Source organism: Astatotilapia calliptera, chromosome 6 (assembly GCF_964374335.1).
Source record: "Astatotilapia calliptera chromosome 6, fAstCal68.1, whole genome shotgun sequence".
NCBI classification, from domain to species: Eukaryota; Metazoa; Chordata; class Actinopteri; order Cichliformes; family Cichlidae; genus Astatotilapia; species Astatotilapia calliptera.
This window is the reverse complement of record NC_137427.1, coordinates 26,193,780-26,202,221: the sequence shown is the minus strand read 5'-3', so window position 1 is coordinate 26,202,221 and position 8,442 is coordinate 26,193,780. Positions and strand designations below refer to the sequence as shown.

The 8,442-nt window shown below is 48.9% G+C and overlaps 1 long non-coding RNA gene across 1 annotated transcript; it reads left to right on the top strand.

The window, feature by feature from the left end:
- Positions 1 to 2,383: 2,383 nt before the first annotated feature.
- On the top strand, positions 2,384 to 2,852 carry LOC145429313 (uncharacterized). The gene is made up of 2 exons (XR_013909548.1): positions 2,384 to 2,624; positions 2,707 to 2,852. It is a non-coding gene; the product is annotated as an uncharacterized LOC145429313 (long non-coding RNA).
- Positions 2,853 to 8,442: the final 5,590 nt, after the last annotated feature.

Here is an 8,442-nt window from a genome sequence, read left to right as displayed (position 1 = left end):
GTTGACATATGGCAGCCCTGGTGTAGTGCACCAGGCATGGATTACTTGGGACCATAATAAACAGGAGCATAGGCAAGGCAAGGCAAGTTTATTTGTATAGCACAATTCAACAACAAGGTGATTCAAAGTGCATAAAGAGGGATCTGTGCAGAGGGGGTGCCCTGTGAAGGTTGACTCTCCTCGGACCTCCTTGTCTTCCTATCACTGTGTCTATGTTCAGCCTTTTTGTAATACTTCTACCTACTATGACGGTAGTGAGGTAGGATGTAATCACACTGGCTCTCATCCAATCAACAGGACTGTGTAACTTGGTTGGTAAGAGGCTGCAAGCCACCTGCTCATATTTAATATACATACAGTGCTGTGCAAAAGTCTTGAGCAACCCCTCTTCTTACATTCTTGTAAGTTTTCAAAGTGGTCTTGAACAATGGTTTTCCAGAGTTCCTGAGGGTCTTTCAGAGGTTTTAATTTTTAGTTCAGTCTTTATATCTGACCATTTTATAAGGGTTTTTTTTTGTTGTTTTTTGTTGGTTTTTATTTAACCACCTTACACTGATGTATCAATCATTCGAGCATAAACAAGGCACCTAACTCAAGGGATGAACTAGGAAACAGAAAACTTAGCAAAGAACCAATTTTAAATTATATTTTAAATAGCCTGCCACAAAACACACACTGATTATACTTCTTTTCATCAAATCCATGGGGCTGCATTTAAGCCAGTGGTATTGGAGAGCTTGTCAAAATTGATGGAATTATGAACACAGAAAAATACCATCAGTTTTTAACCCATCGTGTAATACCATGTGGAAGAATGGCAGTAGCTTCATTTTTCAGTGTGACAATGATCCCAAACACACTCCCAATTCAGCAAAATGCAGCATATCACGCAGTTGATACATGAACTTTTATTTGATATATAATAGATATATGTGTGCAGACTTAGAGCAGGTGCTCCCAAAAGCCATACTGCAATGCAAGTGGGCACAAAAAGAGTTGGCTGTGTGCGCCATCCACCTGTACTTTACCATTTATACCGGGTTTAGTAACATACTGATCTGCATGCTCTGTGAACCCCTGCAGAAAGTGTTGTGCAAATAAAAACATAAATGCTTGTTAATGTTTTATTGACCATCTCATTGCGGAAAAGTACTGTAAAGACTGACAACTTTGGCAAAGCATGCAGTAACAGGTATTTCAGACAATGACGGGAATGTTGAAGAATCAGCTAACTCCATGTGAGGCTAAGTATCCATTATCAGAGTTCCTATCCTCTGACGTCTCACATAACTTCCTGGTCAGATCTTTGCGAGGGCCAGATGGTTACATTGGCCACTGGGGATAGCAAGAAGCCCAGAGAGACAGTTTTACAATGTGCAATTACGGGACAGATAAACTGAACGTGCAACAAAGCAAGGCAATTCCAGATCCCTGGCTTCTAGACTTTGATAAGGCAACAAGCTGCATTCCTTGGTCAATTTACTGTCTTCAAAATTGAAATACCAGTACTAATGGACACTCTAACTGTGGCTTGAATGGAAGATTGTTGTCTTAAATGAGACCAGAGCACAGCAGATATACTGTAAAGCATGCTCCACTGATCAAGCACTCAAAGCTTTCTGATTTGTTTTTGGCTTGGTCACATCCCAATTGATGCTAGAGGGGATATAGTTTCTTAACCAATGAGCAGGGCTCCACATATTGCTACACTCTGAGTTCAGCCTGTTTTTTTCCACATTAACATTTCACAGAAAGATCAGGCGCCTGCCCTCTGTGCTTTACCCCAGGGAGTATGAATCCCACACAAACTGACACTGATACAATCTCCAGGTAATGGCTGCCTGACTGCAAGCCAGAGGGAGTCTGAAGATATACTATGTGTGTATGTAAGTGCATGTCTGACATGAGGAGCTACCCAGCACCACTGGTGTGGTCACGAGGCCAAAGTTCACTCAGAAATGTGTGGCCTGGGGTCACGAGGTGCTATGGCCTCCGTTAACGGTGAGGGTAGAGTTTCAACCTCCACCCTCACCCTCACCTCTTTCTCCAGGCTGTTCCAACACTTACATTTCTCACCGTGACACGCATGACGACCCGACCTTTTAGTCAGGTGACAGAAGCTTGATGGAGGTGGATAACAAATCAAGATGACATGGCGTTAGAATACAAAATTACAAGGCAGTAGTTTGGTGGTATAGATTTGTTCATGTGTTTAATTTGCCTTGCAGAAAGTTTTTTTATGTGGTAGGCTGTATGTTGATGTTGCACTGTTGTAAATGTATGGTGCGCATACGCAATGACTAGTGTACATTTGAACAAAAGCCGGTGTTGGCTTCCATACATGTCAGGTTCGACGGTGCCCCGACCGGCGACCTGTGTGTGTGTGTGTGTGTGTGTGTGTGTGTGTGTGTGTGTTTGTTCTCCCGCTCTGTTTTTGTCTCCGTTGTAGTTGTTACGCAGTTGCGTAGCAACGGGAGATGTCCGACCCGGAAGTTCCGCCACTCTGAGTGGTCCCACCTGCAACTGATTCCTCGCCAGCTGCTGCCAATCATCCACCATTGTGACAGAACTATTTAATGGTGTGGCTGAGTGACAGACAGCGCTGGAGTATTCCACCAAGCCGGGTAGTGACTCGAATTCAGCGAGTGTTAGACAAACGTTTGATAGCGGAGGGAGGCTAACCGCATCTGTTTGCCTTTTTTCCAGGCTACGAGTGAGACGGAGATACGAGAGGAGAGACGTCACTGTTTACGAAAGTCGTATGGACACAAGAGGGGAGCACGGAAGGGACTTGGCACTATGGATTACTTTGGATTTGCTTCACTGTAAATAAAGACACTGTTCAATCTTAACGAGCGATCCGCGTCTGGGTTCTCTTACTCATCACTCCCATAACAGAATACTCCAGCCACTTACATGGACCCAGCGGAGGCCACTCCGGTTCTGCGAGAACTCTCGATTCAAGGTGAGATGTTGGAACGCCATGAAAAAATGATGAAACATGTTGTTGAAGAACAAACTGTGTTACGGCAGCTGGTTGCTGAATTAAAAGGGATTTTGCTAACTCCCCCTGGGGCTGCAGCTGATGCTCCGTCGCCCGGGCCGTCTCTCAGCACAGCCGCGGCTTCTCCTCTGCCTCCTTCCCCTCCCACACTGCAGCGCGAACACCCGCTGCCGGCCCCTGAGAAGTTTAGTGGGGATCTGGATAAGAGCTGCGGGTTCTTAACACAATGTTCGTTCATTTTTAGAGAACAGCCTCGGTCTTATTTCTCAGATGGAGCCAAGGTGGGGTTAATGGTGGAATCAATGACTGGACGCGCTTTACAATGGGCCCAGGCCGTGGTAAGCATGCAACCTGCTATCTCTTATGAAGATTTTTTGTGCAAATTTCGTTGTGTTTTTGACAAAGGCTCCAGCGCCGACAGCGCAGCACATCGCATGTTTTCCCTGAAACAAGGATGGAGTGTAGCGGACTTCTCGATTGACTTCTGGATTTTGGCCGAGGAGACTGGCTGGCAAGAAAATGCACTACGAGGGGCTTTCATAAACGGCCTGAACGAAAATCTAAAACGTGAGTTGGCCTCAAGAGAACTGCCTAAGTCGCTCAGTGCTTTGGTGAATGTGTGCATTCAGTTGGATGAGCATAGGCGTGAGTTTGGACGGCGACCAGCGGGCAGCAGCAAAACCTCGGCAGGGCCCTCTCTCGAGTGGAGACGGGAGTGGGAGGAACAGCCGTTGGAGGAGGAGCAGCCCATGCAGATCGGTCGAGCCAGCTTTAGGTCTGTGGCCCGACGGAGAAGACCTCAGGGGGGTGAGTGTTTCACTTGCGGAAAGAGAGGACACTTTTCTGATAAATGCCCAGAGTCGGGAAAAGACGCTGCTCGTCAGTAGCCGTGGGCATACTGACGGGCGTTACCGCAAACATCTTGCCCCACCTCAGCTGTCCTGCCAAATTGATTTTCCAGTCCTGTATTCACCCATGTAGTGCTTTAATCGATTCGGGGGCCGAACAAAGTTTTATTGACGAAGCCCTGGCCCAGACGTTGGGCATACCTGTTGAACCCTTACCTGAGGTCCTCCAGGTGGCGGCGCTGAATGGTGCCCCCTTGGCCAGTATAACACATCGCACTACTGATTTGACTCTTTCTCTTTCCGGAAACCATGTTGAACAAATCAGCCTGTTTCTGTTCAAGGCTCCTCACACTCCGCTAGTTTTGGGCTACCCCTGGCTCGAACGCCATAACCCGCAGATCGATTGGGAGAACAGCAGGATAACTGGGTGGAGTCCTAAGTGTCATGAACAGTGTTTACGTTCTGCTACAGTTAGCCAGACGTCCACTAGCCCATCTTCACCTGACGCTCCTCTCGATTTGACTGCAGTTCCAGCTGAATATCACGACCTAGCCCAGGTGTTCAGTAAAGAAAAGGCCCAGTCTCTTCCCCCCCATCGTCCGTACGATTGTGGGATAGACTTGCTACCCGGCGCTCCCTTGCCCACAAGCCGTCTATACAGTATTTCGAAATCAGAGCGAGAGGTAATGGAGGGCTACATCACCGACTCGCTGGCGGCCGGGATAATCCGGCAGTCCACCTCTCCTCTCGCGGCAGGTTTCTTCTTCGTTGAGAAGAAAGACAAAACGCTCCGCCCCTGCATTGACTTTCGAGGTCTTAACAAGATAACCATTAAGAACAAATACCCGCTTCCTTTACTCACCTCTGCTTTTGAACTCCTTCAGGGGGCTGCCATCTTTTCTAAACTGGACCTCCGCAGTGCTTATCATCTGGTGAGAATCCGCCAGGGGGATGAGTGGAAGACGGCGTTCAACACGCATCGTGGGCACTTTGAATATTTGGTGATGCCTTTCGGGCTCACGAATGCTCCGGCGGTCTTCCAAGCCATGATAAATGATGTTTTACGGGACTTCATTAATCATTGTGTTTTCGTTTATCTAGACGACATCCTTGTGTTTTCTCGGAACCCAGCTGACCATGTCAAGCACGTGAGAATGGTGTTGCAGCACCTGTTGGAGAACCGGCTGTTTGTAAAGGCAGAGAAGTGTGAGTTTCACGTGCAGACAGTCTCCTTTTTGGGGTTCATCATCGAGGAGGGACGGCTGCGGGCAGATCCGGCCAAAGTGAGGGCAGTGGTGGAATGGCCTGAACCCAAGAACCGTAAGCAGCTGCAGAAGTTTCTGGGATTTGCCAACTTCTATCGACGGTTTATCCGCAATTTCAGTCAGGTCGCCCTGCCTCTCACCAACCTAACCTCTCCTAAGCAGCCATTCCAGTGGTCTCCCGGTGCTGAACGGGCTTTTGTGAGACTCAAGCACCTCTTTTCCTCAGCTCCGGTGTTGGTACAGGCAGACATCAGTCAACCTTTTTTTGTGGAGGTGGATGCTTCAGACGCAGGTGTGGGGGCAATACTATCCCAATGAGTGAATGCAAAATTACACCCATGTGCCTTTTTCTCACGTCGCTTATCTCCTGCAGAGTGCAATTACGACGTTGGAGACCGGGAGCTCCTCGCCATTAAGTTGGCGCTTGAAGAGTGGCGACATTGGCTCGAAGGCAGCGAGCATCCGGTGGTTATCTGGACAGACCACAAGAACTTGACCTACCTCCAAGCGGCCAAAAGACTGAATGCCCGGCAGGCCAGGTGGGCTCTGTTTTTCACTCGGTTTAACTTGACCATCTCTTACAGACCTGGCTCCCGCAATCTTAAAGCAGATGCTTTATCGCGCCAATTTTCCCCGGATCTCGACCCAGACGAGAAGGAGAGACCCATTCTGCCATCCTCGTGCTTCGTGGGGGCTCTGACCTGGGACATAGAGCGGGTTATTAAGGCTGCCCAGCGGTCGGAACCTGATCCGGGCACTGGGCCCGATGGGAGGATGTTTGTTCCCGCGGCGGTCCGAAGTAAGGTCCTTCACTGGGTCCATACGGCCAAGTTTGCCTGCCACCCGGGTAAAAACCGCACTATCGCCTTTCTGCAACGTTTGTTTTGGTGGCCGACTCTAGGGAAGGACGCTCGGGAGTATGTGGCCGCTTGCCCCGTTTGTGCCCGAAACAAGGTCTCCTGTTCACCCCCTGCTGGCCTCCTTCGTCCATTGCCTGTGCCCAGCCGCCCGTGGTCTCATATTGCACTGGACTTTGTTACCGGTCTTCCCCCCTCCTCGGGTCACACAGTCATCTTGACCGTGATCGATCGCTTCTCAAAGGCTGTTCATTTCGTTGCTCTGCCGAAAGTCCCTTCGGCCCTGGATACTGCCAAGATTCTCACGCAGCAGGTGTTCCGTCTCCATGGGGTTCCCCAAGATATCGTGTCCGATCGGGGTCCCCAATTCACGTCGCGAGTGTGGAAGGAGTTTTGTAAGGAACTGGGGGCCCAGGCCAGCTTGTCGTCCGGCTTCCACCCTCAAACCAACGGGCAAGCGGAACGGGCTAATCAAGAGCTCGAAGCGATGTTACGTTGTGTGGTCTCTTCGAACCAGTCATCATGGAGCGATCAACTGGCGTGGGTCGAATATGCCCATAATGCTAGCACGTCGGCGGCTACTGGGGTTTCCCCGTTTGAGGCCTCCCTGGGGTATCAGCCCCCGCTTCTCTCTGTGTCGGAGGGGGAATTGTCGGTTCCTTCAGTCCAGCACCACCTGCGGTGCTGCCGGCGGGCATGGCGCGCCACCCGGACCGCCCTCTTGAGGACCGCTGAGCAGAACAAGAGACTTGCGGATCGCCGCCGTGCTCCGGCCCCTGCATACCAGGTCGGGCAACAGGTATGGCTGTCTGCGAAATATGTTCCTCTGAGGGTCGAGTCTAGGAAACTGGCTCCACGCTTTATCGGGCCCTTCCCCATCCTGGCCGTGTTGAATCCTGTGACTGTACGTTTGTCTCTTCCCCGTTCCATGAGAATTCACAATGTCTTTCATGTGTCCCAGGTGAGGCCTGTCCGGTCCAGCCCTTTGTGCCCGCCCTCCGGGCCCCCGCCACCCGCCCGGATTATCGACGGCTCGCCGGCGTATTCCGTATCGCGGATATTGGATGCCCGGCGCCGCGGTAGGGGCTTTCAGTTTTTGGTGGACTGGGAGGGGTACGGTCCGGAAGAGCGTTCTTGGGTGCCGCGGTCCGCGGTTCTCGATGCTGCCATGGTGAGAGACTTCCGCCGCAGGCACCCTGATAAGTTTGCTGGGTCGCCGGGAGGCTCCCATTAGAGGGGGGGTACTGTCAGGTTCGACGGTGCCCCGACCGGCGACCTGTGTGTGTGTGTGTGTGTGTGTGTGTTTGTTCTCCCGCTCTGTTTTTGTCTCCGTTGTAGTTGTTACGCGGTTGCGTAGCAACGGGAGATGTCCGACCCGGAAGTTCCGCCACTCTGAGTGGTCCCACCTGCAACTGATTCCTCGCCAGCTGCTGCCAATCATCCACCATTGTGACAGAACTATTTAATGGTGTGGCTGAGTGACAGACAGCGCTGGAGTATTCCACCAAGCCGGGTAGTGACTCGAATTCAGCGAGTGTTAGACAAACGTTTGATAGCGGAGGGAGGCTAACCGCATCTGTTTGCCTTTTTTCCAGGCTACGAGTGAGACGGAGATACGAGAGGAGAGACGTCACTGTTTACGAAAGTCGTATGGACACAAGAGGGGAGCACGGAAGGGACTTAGCACTATGGATTACTTTGGATTTGCTTCACTGTAAATAAAGACACTGTTCAATCTTAACGAGCGATCCGCGTCTGGGTTCTCTTACTCATCACTCCCGTAACAATACAATTCATAGCCACAGCTGTGTTATGCCTTACCTTTGAGCTCACATTTTTAAATACTTTACATTTGTACTATATTTTTTGGAATCAACTGCAGTTCTCTTAAAATATATATAAAATTGGGTTAAAATAAGTTAAAAATATTACTTACTTGCTAATGCCTCATTATTTATCAGGTATTATCCGTTACGTAATGTTATACTATCGGAAGAATATTACTTTTTATGTTTGGACTAAACTTTCTAAGTAGCATTTTTCTTTCTTTTCCTTGTATAAGATTAAGAATGTGAGACTTTAAATTGTAGAGAAATAACTGTACAATGTATTATACTACTAAAAAACATTTTAAGCACTTGCAAAGTTGCACATTTAACAGTCCTACAAAAATATCATAATTGACTTGAAGTTCTGTTTGTACGTAACTGACAGCTGTAAGACGTACTTGTTTTTTGATCTCATTTTTGGTCTCCACCAACTATATAGGGAAACATCAGGCTCTTTAAGAACTATATGCACTACTATGTTCCCCTGTTAAGTGTGAACCATTAATGTTAACCATTATTTATATACCTACATGATATATAGTCGTGGAAAAGAAAGTACACCCTTATTCCACACAATAAAAAGTTTGCTGGTGTTTGCCAAGTTCTAAAATCCCATAAATACAGCCTCAGATAAACAAC